This window comes from Pseudophryne corroboree, chromosome 11, assembly GCF_028390025.1.
Source record: "Pseudophryne corroboree isolate aPseCor3 chromosome 11, aPseCor3.hap2, whole genome shotgun sequence".
Classification (NCBI taxonomy): domain Eukaryota; kingdom Metazoa; phylum Chordata; class Amphibia; order Anura; family Myobatrachidae; genus Pseudophryne; species Pseudophryne corroboree.
The window spans coordinates 178,690,766-178,705,546 of record NC_086454.1 but is presented as its reverse complement, the minus strand read 5'-3'; the positions used below and the strand labels follow the sequence as shown (position 1 = coordinate 178,705,546).

Below are 14,781 nucleotides of genomic sequence, written 5' to 3'. Positions count from 1 at the left end.
GTGGAGCTAATTATTTACTTGTGGTTCTGCGAGGAGACCTGCAAAACATGCACTGTGTGGGGTTCTGAGAACCAAGTTTGAGAACCTGTGGAATAGACCAATGAAAAACCTAATATATTTTAAATGATTATTATTTGATAAAATGTCCGTAAAATGTACAATACAGTTCATGAGCACTGGTGTTGGCATGGTGTGATGTTAAAGGCTCTGATTTCTAATTAATTTAGTACAAGATCAAAAGTCCTTGACACCTATATTTGACATTAAACTATACTAGCTATTATATTTCACAAAGTTTACATATTAATATTGAAGCAAATTAATATAAAATGTATCAGATATTTCTGCCAACAGGAAAAATGTTTTGATTTCCAAGTAGCACCATCCAATTGAGGTCAGGTAGTTGTGGCCGAGTGGTTAAGGCGATGGACTTGAAATCCATTGGTGTTTCCCCGCGCAGGTTCAAATCCTGCCAGCTACGTACTGCTTTTTATGCATGTAGAAAGCTAAGCTCATTTGTCCTTGATAACTTTATTTTCCATGAAACTAAAGTAGCTTTTACATTTCCCAAAATTTAACTTACTGTAAAAGCTACCAAAACAGGAAAACATTGATTTTGCACACAGCTTGTCAATGAAACAACATTAAGGTAGTTGTGGCCGAGTGGTTAAGGTGATGGACTCAAAATCCATTTGCTTTTCAAGCTGGTTTAAAAACAAAATGCATTTAAGATGAAGAGAATCAAAGCATGTTATGTTTAAGAATTGAGTTCTCAATCTCAGCTTAGCTCACCTACATATATATCCTGTTTTACAATGGACTTCTTTTTAAACCATATAATCTCAGACAGTGTCTTCCTGCATTCTATGTACATGCTTGTGACCTTGTATAAATGTTTCTCAGTGGCAACTTGTGCATGCAGATTCTTTCTATCTGGTTTTACAGCTGTAGAGATGTAATGAAAGGTAAGAAATAATGTCTGGTAATCAACAAACTATTAATTGTGCAGTGTCAGTTGTTCTAATTCCAAACTTTATTAAGGAATAGACCATAAGTTCTCAAACTCAGTCCTCTGGACCCCACACAGTGTATGTTTTGCAGGTAACCCAGCAGGTGCATAGGTGTATTAATTACTCACTGACACATTTTAAAAAGTTCACTTGTGGAGCTAATTATTTACTTGTGGTTCTGCGAGGAGACCTGCAAAACATGCACTGTGTGGGGTTCTGAGAACCGAGTTTGAGAACCTGTGGAATAGACCAATGAAAAACCTAATATATTTTAAATGATTATTATTTGATAAAATGTCCGTAAAATGTACAATACAGTTCATGAGCACTAGTGTTGGCATGGTGTGATGTTAAAGGCTTTGATTTCTAATTAATTTAGTACAAGATCAAAAGTCCTTGACACCTATATTTGACATTAAACTATACTAGCTATTATATTTCACAAAGTTTACATATTAATATTGAAGCAAATTAAAATAAAATGTATCAGATATTTCTGCCAACAGGAAAAATGTTTTGATTTCCAAGTAGCACAACCCAATTGATGTCAGGTTGTTGTGGCTGAGTGGTTAAGGTGATGGACTTGAAATCCATTGGGGTTTCCCCGTGCAGGTTCAAATCCTGCTAGCTACGTACTGCTTTTTATGCATGTAGAAAGCTAAGCTAATTTGTCCTTGATTACTTTATTTTCCATGAAACTAAAGTAGCTTTAACATTTACCACAGTTTAACTTACTGTTAAAGCTACCAAAAAAGGAAAACATTGATTTTGCACACAGCTTGTCAGTGAAACAACATTAAGGTAGTTGTGGCCAAGTGGTTAAGGTGATGGACTCGAAATCCATTTGCTTTTCAAGCTGGTTTAAAAACGAAATGCATTCAAGATGAAGAGAATCAAAGCATGTTATGTTTAAGAATTGAGTTCTCAGTCTCAGCTTAGCTCACCAACATATATATCCTGTTTTACAATGGACTTCTTTTTAAACCATATAATCTCAGACAGTGTCTTCCTGCATTCTATGTACATGCTTGTGACCTTGTATAAATGTTTCTCAGTGGCAACTTATGCATGCAGATTCTTTCTATCTGGACTTACAGCTGTAGAGATGTAATGAAAGGTAAGAAATAATGTCTGGTAATCAACAAACTATTAATTGTGCAGTGTCAGTTGTTATAATTCCAAACTTTATTAAGGAATAGACCATAAGTTCTCAAACTCAGTCCTCAGGACCCCACACAGTGTATGTTTTGCAGGTAACCCAGCAAGTGCATAGGTGTATTAATTACTCACTGACACATTTTAAAAAGTCCACTTGTGGAGCTAATTATTTACTTGTGGTTCTGCGAGGAGACCTGCAAAACATGCACTGTGTGGGGTTCTGAGAACCAAGTTTGAGAACCTGTGGAATTGACCAATGAAAAACCTAATTTATTTTAAATTATTATTATTTGATAAAATGTCCGTAAAATGCACAATACAGTTCATGAGCACTAGTGTTGGCATGGTGTAATGTTAAAGGCTCTGATTTCTAATTAATTTAGTACAAGATCAAAAGTCCTTGACACCTATATTTGACATTAAACTATACTAGCTATTATATTTCACAAAGTTTACATATTAATATTGAAGCAAATTAAAATAAAATGTATCAGATATTTCTGCCAACAGGAAAAATGTTTGGATTTCCACGTAGCACCATCCAATTGAGGTCAGGTAGTTGTGGCCGAGTGGTTAAGGCGATGGACTTGAAATCCATTGTGGTTTCTCCGCGCAGGTTCAAATCCTGCCAGCTACGTACTGCTTTTTATGCATGTAGAAAGCTAAGCTCATTTGTCCTTGATTACTTTATTTTCCATGAAACTAAAGTAGCTTTTACATTTCCCACAGTTTAACTTACTGTAAAAGCTACCAAAAAAGGAAAACATTGATTTTGCACACAGCTTGTCAGTGAAACAACATTAAGGTAGTTGTGGCCAAGTGGTTAAGGTGATGGACTCGAAATCCACTTGCTTTTCAAGCTGGTTTAAAAACGAAATGCATTCAAGATGAAGAGAATCAAAGCATGTTATGTTTAAGAATTGAGTTCTCAATCTCAGCTTAGCTCACCTACATATATATCCTGTTTTACAATGGACTTCTTTTTAAACCAGATAATCTCAGACAGTGTCTTCCTGCATTCTATGTACATGCTTGTGACCTTGTATAAATGTTTCTCAGTGGCAACTTGTGCATGCAGATTCTTTCTTTCTGGATTTACAGCTGTAGAGATGTAATGAAAGGTAAGAAATAATGTCTGGTAATCAACAAACTATTAATTGTGCAGTGTAAGTTGTTCTAATTCCAAACTTTATTAAGGAATAGACCATAAGATCTCAAACTCAGTCCTCTGGACCCCACACAGTGTATGTTTTGCAGGTAACCCAGCAGGTGCATATGTGTATTAATTACTCACTGACACATTTTAAAAAGTCCATTTGTGGAGCTAATTATTTACTTGTGGTTCTGCGAGGAGACCTGCAAAACATGCACTGTGTGGGGTTCTGAGAACCAAGTTTGAGAACCTGTGGAATAGACCAATGAAAAACCTAATATATTTTAAATGATTATTATTTGATAAAATGTCCGTAAAATGTACAATACAGTTCATGAGCACTGGTGTTGGCATGGTGTGATGTTAAAGGCTCTGATTTCTAATTAATTTAGTACAAGATCAAAAGTCCTTGACACCTATATTTGACATTAAACTATACTAGCTATTATATTTCACAAAGTTTGCATATTAATATTGAAGCAAATTAATATAAAATGTATCAGATATTTCTGCCAACAGGAAAAATGTTTTGATTTCCAAGTAGCACCATCCAATTGAGATCAGGTAGTTGTGGCTGAGTGGTTAAGGTGATGGACTTGAAATCCATTGGTGTTTCCCCGCGCAGGTTCAAATCCTGCCAGCTACGTACTGCTTTTTATGCATGTAGAAAGCTAAGCTCATTTGTCCTTGATAACTTTATTTTCCATGAAACTAAAGTAGCTTTTACATTTCCCAAAATTTAACTTACTGTAAAAGCTACCAAAACAGGAAAACATTGATTTTGCACACAGCTTGTCAATGAAACAACATTAAGGTAGTTGTGGCCGAGTGGTTAAGGTGATGGACTCAAAATCCATTTGCTTTTCAAGCTGGTTTAAAAACAAAATGCATTCAAGATGAAGAGAATCAAAGCATGTTATGTTTAAGAATTGAGTTCTCAATCTCAGCTTAGCTCACCTACATATATATCCTGATTTACAATGGACTTCTTTTTAAACCATATAATCTCAGACAGTGTCTTCCTGCATTCTATGTACATGCTTGTGACCTTGTATAAATGTTTCTCAGTGGCAACTTGTGCATGCAGATTCTTTCTATCTGGTTTTACAGCTGTAGAGATGTAATGAAAGGTAAGAAATAATGTCTGGTAATCAACAAACTATTAATTGTGCAGTGTCAGTTGTTCTAATTCCAAACTTTATTAAGGAATAGACCATAAGTTCTCAAACTCAGTCCTCTGGACCCCACACAGTGTATGTTTTGCAGGTAACCCAGCAGGTGCATAGGTGTATTAATTACTCACTGACACATTTTAAAAAGTTCACTTGTGGAGCTAATTATTTACTTGTGGTTCTGCGAGGAGACCTGCAAAACATGCACTGTGTGGGGTTCTGAGAACCGAGTTTGAGAACCTGTGGAATAGACCAATGAAAAACCTAATATATTTTAAATGATTATTATTTGATAAAATGTCCGTAAAATGTACAATACAGTTCATGAGCACTAGTGTTGGCATGGTGTGATGTTAACGGCTTTGATTTCTAATTAATTTAGTACAAGATCAAAAGTCCTTGACACCTATATTTGACATTAAACTATACTAGCTATTATATTTCACAAAGTTTACATATTAATATTGAAGCAAATTAAAATAAAATGTATAAGATATTTCTGCCAACAGGAAAAATGTTTTGATTTCCAAGTAGCACCAGCCAATTGATGTCAGGTTGTTGTGGCTGAGTGGTTAAGGTGATGGACTTGAAATCCATTGGGGTTTCCCCGTGCAGGTTCAAATCCTGCTAGCTACGTACTGCTTTTTATGCATGTAGAAAGCTAAGCTCATTTGTCCTTGATTACTTTATTTTCCATGAAACTAAAGTAGCTTTAACATTTACCACAGTTTAACTTACTGTTAAAGCTACCAAAAAAGGAAAACATTGATTTTGCACACAGCTTGTCAGTGAAACAACATTAAGGTAGTTGTGGCCAAGTGGTTAAGGTGATGGACTCGAAATCCATTTGCTTTTCAAGCTGGTTTAAAAACGAAATGCATTCAAGATGAAGAGAATCAAAGCATGTTATGTTTATGAATTGAGTTCTCAATCTCAGCTTAGCTCACCTACATATATATCCTGTTTTACAATGGACTTCTTTTTAAACCATATAATCTCAGACAGTGTCTTCCTGCATTCTATGTACATGCTTGTTTGTGACCTTGTATAAATGCTTCTCAGTGGCAACTTGTGCATGCAGATTCTTTCTATCTGGATTTACAGCTGTAGAGATGTAATGAAAGGTAAGAAATAATGTCTGGTAATCAACAAACTATTAATTGTGCAGTGTAAGTTGTTCTAATTCCAAACTTTATTAAGGAATAGACCATAAGATCTCAAACTCAGTCCTCTGGACCCCACACAGTGTATGTTTTGCAGGTAACCCAGCAGGTGCATATGTGTATTAATTACACACTGACACATTTTAAAAAGTCCACTTGTGGAGCTAATTATTTACTTGTGGTTCTGCGAGGAGACCTGCAAAACATGCACTGTGTGGGGTTCTGAGAACCAAGTTTGAGAACCTGTGGAATAGACCAATGAAAAACCTAATATATTTTAAATGATTATTATTTGATAAAATGTCCATAAAATGTACAATACAGTTCATGAGCACTGGTTTTGGCATGGTGTGATGTTAAAGGCTCTGATTTCTAATTAATTTAGTACAAGATCAAAAGTCCTTGACACCTATATTTGACATTAAACTATACTAGCTATTATATTTCACAAAGTTTACATATTAATATTGAAGCAAATTAAAATAAAATGTATCAGATATTTCTGCCAACAGGAAAAATGTTTTGATTTCCAAGTAGCACCATCCAATTGATGTCAGGTAGTTGTGGCTGAGTGGTTAAGGCGATGGACTTGAAATCCATTGGGGTTTTCCCGCGCAGATTCAAATCCTGCCAGCTACGTACTGCTTTTTATGCATGTAGAAAGCTAAGCTCATTTGTCCTTGATTACTTTATTTTCCATGAAACTAAAGTAGCTTTTACATTTCCCACAGTTTAACTTACTGTAAAAGCTACCAAAAAAGGAAAACATTGATTTTGCACACAGCTTGTCAGTGAAACAACATTAAGGTAGTTGTGGCCAAGTGGTTAAGGTGATGGACTCGAAATCCACTTGCTTTTCAAGCTGGTTTAAAAACGAAATGCATTCAAGATGAAGAGAATCAAAGCATGTTATGTTTAAGAATTGAGTTCTCAATCTCAGCTTAGCTCACCTACATATATATCCTGTTTTACAATGGACTTCTTTTTAAACCAGATAATCTCAGACAGTGTCTTCCTGCATTCTATGTACATGCTTGTTTGTGACCTTGTATAAATGTTTCTCAGTGGCAACTTGTGCATGCAGATTCTTTCTATCTGGATTTACAGCTGTAGAGATGTAATGAAAGGTAAGAAATAATGTCTGGTAATCAACAAACTATTAATTGTGCAGTGTAAGTTGTTCTAATTGCAAACTTTATTAAGGAATAGACCATAAGATCTCAAACTCAGTCCTCTGGACCCCACACAGTGTATGTTTTGCAGGTAACCCAGCAGGTGCATATGTGTATTAATTACTCACTGACACATTTTAAAAAGTCCACTTGTGGAGCTAATTATTTACTTGTGGTTCTGCGAGGAGACCTGCAAAACATGCACTGTGTGGGGTTCTGAGAACCAAGTTTGAGAACCTGTGGAAAAGACCAATGAAAAACCTAATATATTTTAAATGATTATTATTTGATAAAATGTCCGTAAAATGTACAATACAGTTCATGAGCACTGGTGTTGGCATGGTGTGATGTTAAAGGCTCTGATTTCTAATTAATTTAGTACAAGATCAAAAGTCCTTGACACCTATATTTGACATTAAACTATACTAGCTTATATATTTTACAAAGTTTACATATTAATATTGAAGCAAATTAATATAAAATGTATCAGATATTTCTGCCAACAGGAAAAATGTTTTGATTTCCAAGTAGCACCATCCAATTGAGGTCAGGTAGTTGTGGCCGAGTGGTTAAGGCGATGGACTTGAAATCCATTGGTGTTTCCCCGCGCAGGTTCAAATCCTGCCAGCTACGTACTGCTTTTTATGCATGTAGAAAGCTAAGCTCATTTGTCCTTGATAACTTTATTTTCCATGAAACTAAAGTAGCTTTTACATTTCCCAAAATTTAACTTACTGTAAAAGCTACCAAAACAGGAAAACATTGATTTTGCACACAGCTTGTCAATGAAACAACATTAAGGTAGTTGTGGACGAGTGGTTAAGGTGATGGACTCAAAATCCATTTGCATTTCAAGCTGGTTTAATAACAAAATGCATTCAAGATGAAGAGAATCAAAGCATGTTATGTTTAAGAATTGAGTTCTCAATCTCAGCTTAGCTCACCTACATATATATCCTGTTTTACAATGGACTTCTTTTTAAACCATATAATCTCAGACAGTGTCTTCCTGCATTCTATGTACATGCTTGTGACCTTGTATAAATGTTTCCCAGTGGCAACTTATGCATGCAGATTCTTTCTATCTGGACTTACAGCTGTAGAGATGTAATGAAAGGTAAGAAATAATGTCTGGTAATCAACAAACTATTAATTGTGCAGTGTCATTTGTTATAATTCCAAACTTTATTAAGGAATAGACCATAAGTTCTCAAACTCAGTCCTCAGGACCCCACACAGTGTATGTTTTGCAGGTAACCCAGCAGATGCCCAGGTGTATTAATTACTCACTGACACATTTTAAAAAGTCCACTTGTGGAGCTAATTATTTACTTGTGGTTCTGCGAGGAGACCTGCAAAACATGCACTGTGTGGGGTTCTGAGAACCGAGTTTGAGAACCTGTGGAATAGACCAATGAAAAACCTAATATATTTTAAATGATTATTATTTGATAAAATGTTTGTAAAATGTACAATACAGTTCATGAGCACTAGTGTTGGCATGGTGTGATGTTAAAGGCTCTGATTTCTAATTAATTTAGTACAAGATCAAAAGTCCTTGACACCTATATTTGACATTAAACTAGACTAGCTATTATATTTCACAAAGTTTACATATTAATATTGAAGCAAATTAAAATAAAATGTATCAGATATTTCTGCCAACAGGAAAAATGTTTTGATTTCCAAGTAGCACCATCCAATTGATGTCAGGTAGTTGTGGCTGAGTGGTTAAGGCGATGGACTTGCAATCCATTGGGGTTTCCCTGCGCAGGTTCAAATCCTGCCAGCTACGTACTGCTTTTTATGCATGTAGAAAGCTAAGCTCATTTGTCCTTGATTACTTTATTTTCCATGAAACTAAAGTAGCTTTTACATTTCCCACAGTTTAACTTACTGTAAAAGCTACCAAAAAAGGAAAACATTGATTTTGCACACAGCTTGTCAGTGAAACAACATTAAGGTAGTTGTGGCCAAGTGGTTAAGGTGATGGACTCGAAATCCACTTGCTTTTCAAGCTGGTTTAAAAACGAAATGCATTCAAGATGAAGAGAATCAAAGCATGTTATGTTTAAGAATTGAGTTCTCAATCTCAGCTTAGCTCACCTACATATATATCCTGTTTTACAATGGACTTCTTTTTTTTTTTTTTTTTTAAAGAACTGATTTTTATTGAGGTTTTTCATATATGAGAAATATGCGTTTGACAATAAAACATCAACATCATAATGTGGCGATCTCTAGAACATAGGGAACGCATGAAGAATGGATCAATACAAGAATGTTTAAGCCAAACAACAATATGCAGTAGGAAAAATATGGAAATACAGTCAAGCATGGGGTGGGGGGATGGAAGGTCGGGGAGCTGTCGGCCCATCAAAGGCTGAAGAGCCCTGTTAGGGTGGAGTTATGAACATACAACCATACATCATTATACATAGTTCCTAATCAGTTAATTGTAACTGAGCTGGTATACTATTACATTAATAAATATGATGACAAGCTAGGCATGTAGAATATATATAAGACAAGAGAGAAGAAGGACTCTATAAGATTCTATAAGATTGACGAGGAGAGAAAGAGAAGAATAGGAGTAGGAGAAGAATGAAGCTAGGTTATCTGGACATTTTCCACTGAGAATTTTCAAAGGCTGCAATTATCGTTGATTGAGTGGTCTGGTCTAGTGTAGCCATATAGGGGCCCCATTTTTTGTTGAACCCGGCGAGGCCAGAGGGACCCGTAAGAAGAGTGGACCTTCGATCAAAGTATAAATATTGTAGCATGGTTTTCTGAACTTCAGCTAAGGAGGGGGTCGATCTAACAACCCAGTGTTTCAGAATTGCCTTTTTGGTTATTGTAAACAACATGGTCAACATAGGGAAAAGTAGGCTAATCCCTTTTTCCGATCTCCATATAGAGAAATTTATGCAAAGACATGCCAGCGGGTCTGGTCTCAGTGCCATGTGGAAATGGGTATTTATGAACACAAATAATTTGTTCCAGAAACGTTGGATTCTGATACAGCTCCAAAGGCAGTGGTAGAAAGAGGCTTTAGCTCCTTTACATTTAGGGCACCTATTAGGGATTGCAGGATCAATGTGTATCTGTTCAAAGGGAGGCAAGTATGCTCTATGGATGGATTTTACATGTACCTCTTGTAGGTACGCAGAACTAAGAATTGACATGGTCCGGTGGTGGTGGTCTAAGAGGAGGTCACAGGAGGTCACGCTTGGAATGTCTGCTTGCCAGGAGGCAACCAGTCTGGGAATGTATGGCAAGGCTGGGATATTTACAATGAGTGAGTAAATTTGCTTTAGTTTGTAGGGATGGGATTCCCAGTGCTTTAGAACTTTTGCTAGAGGGGAAGAGGGAGACGAGGGGATAGAATCGATGCGCAATGAATGGAGGTAGTGTCTCACTTGTAGATACATATAGAAGTGGGAGGACGGAATAGAGTACCTGTCTCTCAGTGTTGTAAATTGAGCCATGTGGCCACCCGGGTCGAAGACCTGTGAAGCAGCACACAGCCCCCTCTCCCGCCATCGGACAAAAAGAGCATTGTGAAGGGAAGGAGGAAAAGAAGGGTTTCCCCAAAGGGATATATAAGAGGAAACAGTGTGGTCAGATTTGAGTTTTCTGTGTAATTTCACCCAGCTTAAGTACGTGTCTCGGAATAGAGGGTGTTTCAGGATTGAAGAAGGTATGTCAGCTTTTTTGGTGTGTAGGAGGGCACATGGGGAATAAGGTCGAAAAGCATCAGTATCTAGAGCCAAGTCAGTGTATGTGCTTTTTCCTAAAAGCCAATCAGCTGCATATCGGAGAAAGATTGTAAGAGAGTAAGAAAGAAAGTCCGGGACACCCAGTCCGCCCAGTGACTTGTCCATTACTAGTTTTGCAAAGGCCACTTTTGGTTTCTTCCCATGCCATATAAATCGGGTCATAGCTTTGCGCAATACAGCGCCATCCGCTTCTCTGAGACTGAATGGGAGAGATTGCATAATATAAAAGATTTTGGGAAATATTACCGATTTGAGGACTGCAATCCTCCCAAGCAATGAGAGCGGAAGGGTAGCCCATCCCTCTAGCTTAGAAAGCACGGCCTTAATGGCCGGTGTGAAGTTGATTTCGTAGATCCGTGCAATATCACGTGTAATGTTTACTCCAAGGTATTTAAAATGGGACTGAGTGATCGTGAAGGGTGATGCTTGAGTGAGAGAGGATAGTGTGGCAGGGGGGACGTGTATAGGAAGTAATTCTGATTTTGTGACATTGATCTTATAGCCAGCCGTTTCACCAAAGTCTGAAATCAAACGCAGGATTTCCGGGACTGACGTGAGAGGGTTTGAGACAAATAACAACATGTCGTCAGCGAACAGGGCGACTTTAAGCTCAGTGTTACCGACAGAGATGCCAGTAATGGAAGGGGAAAGCCTAAGAGCTAATGCTAGAGGTTCTAGAGCGATGGCAAAGAGGAGTGGGGAGAGAGGGCACCCCTGTCTAGTGCCTTTTTCTATATAGAAGGGGTTGGAAAGGAGACCGTTGCACGAAATTTGAGTGGCCGGGGATGAATATAATGCGCGGATAGCCTCTATAAACGCATCAGGGAATTTAAATCGTGTCAGGGTTGCGTAGAGGTGAGGCCATTCGACGAGGTCGAAGGCCTTTTCCGCGTCCAAGGATATGATGGCATATCCTGAAGAGGACATGTCACCGTGGCAGGAGTGTAAGGCTGCTATCACCCTTCTCACATTGACCACCGAGTGTCTTCCTGCAATGAAGCCTGTCTGATCAGGGTGAACAATGTGGGGGAGTATGAGTTTCAGACGGTCGGCCAGTATCTTGGCGAACAACTTATAATCTAAGTTTAGCAAAGATATTGGTCGATAGGAGCCTGGGAGGGATAAATCTCTGCCTGGTTTAGGGAGCAATTTGAGGAGTGCCGAATTAAAGTGAGGTGGGGGAGTCTGAGCTAGTAATAATGAGTTGAAAATGTCTACCAGAATGGAGTCAAATTTATGGGAGAGGAGTCTATAGAACTCCCCACTATAGCCGTCAGGGCCAGGGGCCTTATTGGGTTTTAATTGTTTGATCGCTGATCGGACTTCAGTGATAGTGATCGGGGATAGAAGTTGAGTGGCCATGTCATCTGTAAGAGCTGGGTAAGGTAGGGCTTCCCAAGAGAAAGGGGGGTTGGTAGACTTGTCAGCGGGGATGGGGGGAGGGTGTGACGGTTGAGAGCAGGATGTCGAGGGATGTGAAGGTGGCGAAGGCGGTTGCGGGGTGTTTGGAATGGTGGTTGAGTATAATTGGGAGAAGTAAGACTGCATAATATGTGCAATCTGTTTGTTTGTGGAAGTCAGTGTGCCTTGCTGTGTGCGGAGAGGGTGAACCACGGCAGGTGAAAATGTGCCACGAAGTAAGTTAGAGAGTAAGCGGCCAGACTTGTTCCCGAATTTGTGGAACTTGTAGTGGACAGAAAAAAGGTATTTATTTCCCATTTCGGAAATGTGTTCGTCAAAGTGGGTTTTTGTGAGTAGATATGTTTGCTTAGTGGCTGGTGAAGGCATTTGTTTGTATGCCTGAAAGGCCGCAGTGAGGGCGTTCTGGAGCGCCAGATACTGCTTTGAAAAATTCTTGTTGGAGGCTGCGGTAAAGGACATAATCGCCCCTCTGAGAACTGCTTTCGCTGACATCCAGAACAGAAAGGGATTCGTCTGAAGATGTTCAGAATTGGTAGAGTAATAGTCGTCCCAAGCAGCCTCCAAGAAGGACTTGAAAGTATCAGAATGACAGAATCTATTTGGAAATTTCCATAACCTAGTCGTGTCTCCGTCATCTGGAAAGTGGATAGTCAAAGAAATCATAGCATGGTCTGACAGAGAGATGGGGGCGATAGAGCAGTCTGTGACCTGAGGGAAAAGAGCATGAGAGATGAAGAAATAGTCGATGCGAGAGAGAGAGCCATGCGCCGCTGAGAGACAGGTGTATTCTCGTTCTGTTGGGTACAGGGCTCTCCACAGGTCAATAACCTGTAAGGTGGAGGTGAAGAGGGGGATGCCAACCTTAGGGAGTGGAGGAGGGGTCCCGCGGGTGTTTGATCTGTCTAATATGGAGGAAGAAATCAGGTTAAAATCTCCACCAATGATCAAATTGTCACCCATGAAGGGGGTCAGAAGGGTAATCAAGCTCTGGAAATATGACTTAGAATAGGGAGGGGGAATATATACATTAGCCAGCGTGAGCCTCTTGCCCAATATATCCACCGAGACCACCACATATCTACCTGTATCGTCAGTAACAACGCGGTGTACCTCATGAGCCAGGTTGCGTTTTACCAGAATAACCACTCCTCTTGCCTTGGAACTGTAGGAAGAAGACGCCAATACAGACCAACCTAGCATTCCCAGTTTTGCAGATTCAGCGGGAGTCAGATGAGTTTCCTGGAGGAATGCCACGTCCACGCCAGACTTTTGTAAGAAAATCAATATTTTCCTGCGTTTCGCCGGAGAATTAATTCCTCCAACGTTCCAGGTTGCATAGCGTAGACTAGGCATCCCTGCAGGGAACAGGGAAAAAAAGAAACATCATCTTAAAGCGTAAAAAGACACAGAGGGGAACTTTTAGTATAACGATGTCGAAGGATATCATACAGTCTCGCCAAGTTACATAGGGTAGGACAGCGCCCCCTGGGATTGGAGGGGGATACCAGGCAGTGAAGGAGGGGAGGGGTGTGCGGGAGGGGAGATAGGGAGCATAAATGAAAAGAGGCATACAAATGCCAGCATTTGATGCCAGACTTCCAAGTAAAAGCACATAGAGTAACATATCAAAAAGGACACACATCCAGCACGGAGGGGCGTGTCCGCCCCCGATCCCTAACGTATTACAAAATACTGATGTAAAACTGTATAACTGTATAACTGGGGCCCGTAGGTCCTGGCAGCGCGTTACACCTAAGAACATTGAGATAACATATAATGTAGAGAAAATGAGCCACTAAATGTGGAGTGAGAAAAAAAAAATTAGCGGTTTAAACTCTGAAATCACTAAACAGACATGGAATCATGCAGAACAGGGAGAACTTAATAAGGCAGTTTAGAACAAGGAGCACAGTCCTTCATTTAGCTGTATCAGAGATGTCTGCATCCTTGGCCTGGGACAGCTCCTGGAGGTAAGCCACAGCGTCAGGCGGGGTGGAAAAGTCCTTAAATGAAGACCCGTCATAAATGCGAAGCCTGGCAGGATATAACAGGCCAAATTTGCGCCCTTCAGCGACTAATTGAGAGCAAACAGGGGAAAAGGATTTCCTGGCCCGTGACAATTCAGCGGAGTTGTCTTGAAAAATATGAAGCTTATGTCCTTCCCATGACAAAGATTTAGCTTTGCGAGAGGCCGACCATATCTCCATTTTGTGTAGGTAGTTTAAGCAGCGGAACAGGGTAACGCGGGGTCTCGGCCTGTTGGGGGTCGGAGTCGGTCCTACCCTATGGACCCTCTCTATTACCATGTCCTGGCAAACCGCCTCTATGCCTAAAAGCGAGGGTAGAGTGTTGCGGACAAAATGGGCCATAGCGGGCCCCTTGATAGATTCAGGGAGGCCGACCAGCCTAATATTATTTCGACGCGATCTGTTCTCAATATCGTCTATCTTGTTCCACATCTGATAGGAATCGTTAGTGAGACGTTTCACGGTGTGTTGCAAGTCTCCTATGTCATGGGATACTACGCTGATCTGTTGTTCCGTGTTAGAAACCCTGTGGGTCAAATGTTGTAGCTGACTAGTGATATCAGCTACTGCTTTGTATAGAAGGGGAGTCATGGTAGCTGTAATGGCTGCCACCACCTCTGAGTATGTCACAGGGGCATCGCAGCCCGCACTCACGTGTCCCCCAGGTCCTTCGGCCGCGGATTTTTTATGCAGAGGGGGTGCACTCTCCACTGCAGAGTCTGCCT

General features: G+C 39.6%; 8 non-coding genes across 8 annotated transcripts; all 8 read left to right on the top strand.

Annotated features, from left to right (window-relative positions):
* Positions 1-399: 399 nt before the first annotated feature.
* Positions 400-481, top strand: TRNAS-UGA (transfer RNA serine (anticodon UGA)). Its single transcript has one exon. It is a non-coding gene; the product is annotated as a tRNA-Ser (tRNA).
* Positions 482-1,561: 1,080 nt separating this feature from the next.
* TRNAS-UGA (transfer RNA serine (anticodon UGA)) lies at positions 1,562-1,643 on the top strand. The gene has a single exon. It is a non-coding gene; the product is annotated as a tRNA-Ser (tRNA).
* Positions 1,644-2,723: 1,080 nt separating this feature from the next.
* Positions 2,724-2,805, top strand: TRNAS-UGA (transfer RNA serine (anticodon UGA)). Its single transcript has one exon. It is a non-coding gene; the product is annotated as a tRNA-Ser (tRNA).
* Positions 2,806-3,885: 1,080 nt separating this feature from the next.
* Positions 3,886-3,967, top strand: TRNAS-UGA (transfer RNA serine (anticodon UGA)). Its single transcript has one exon. It is a non-coding gene; the product is annotated as a tRNA-Ser (tRNA).
* Positions 3,968-5,047: 1,080 nt separating this feature from the next.
* TRNAS-UGA (transfer RNA serine (anticodon UGA)) lies at positions 5,048-5,129 on the top strand. Its single transcript has one exon. It is a non-coding gene; the product is annotated as a tRNA-Ser (tRNA).
* A 1,084-nt stretch (positions 5,130-6,213) lies between these two features.
* TRNAS-UGA (transfer RNA serine (anticodon UGA)) lies at positions 6,214-6,295 on the top strand. The gene has a single exon. It is a non-coding gene; the product is annotated as a tRNA-Ser (tRNA).
* A 1,084-nt stretch (positions 6,296-7,379) lies between these two features.
* TRNAS-UGA (transfer RNA serine (anticodon UGA)) lies at positions 7,380-7,461 on the top strand. The gene has a single exon. It is a non-coding gene; the product is annotated as a tRNA-Ser (tRNA).
* Positions 7,462-8,541: 1,080 nt separating this feature from the next.
* On the top strand, positions 8,542-8,623 carry TRNAA-UGC (transfer RNA alanine (anticodon UGC)). The gene has a single exon. It is a non-coding gene; the product is annotated as a tRNA-Ala (tRNA).
* Positions 8,624-14,781: the final 6,158 nt, after the last annotated feature.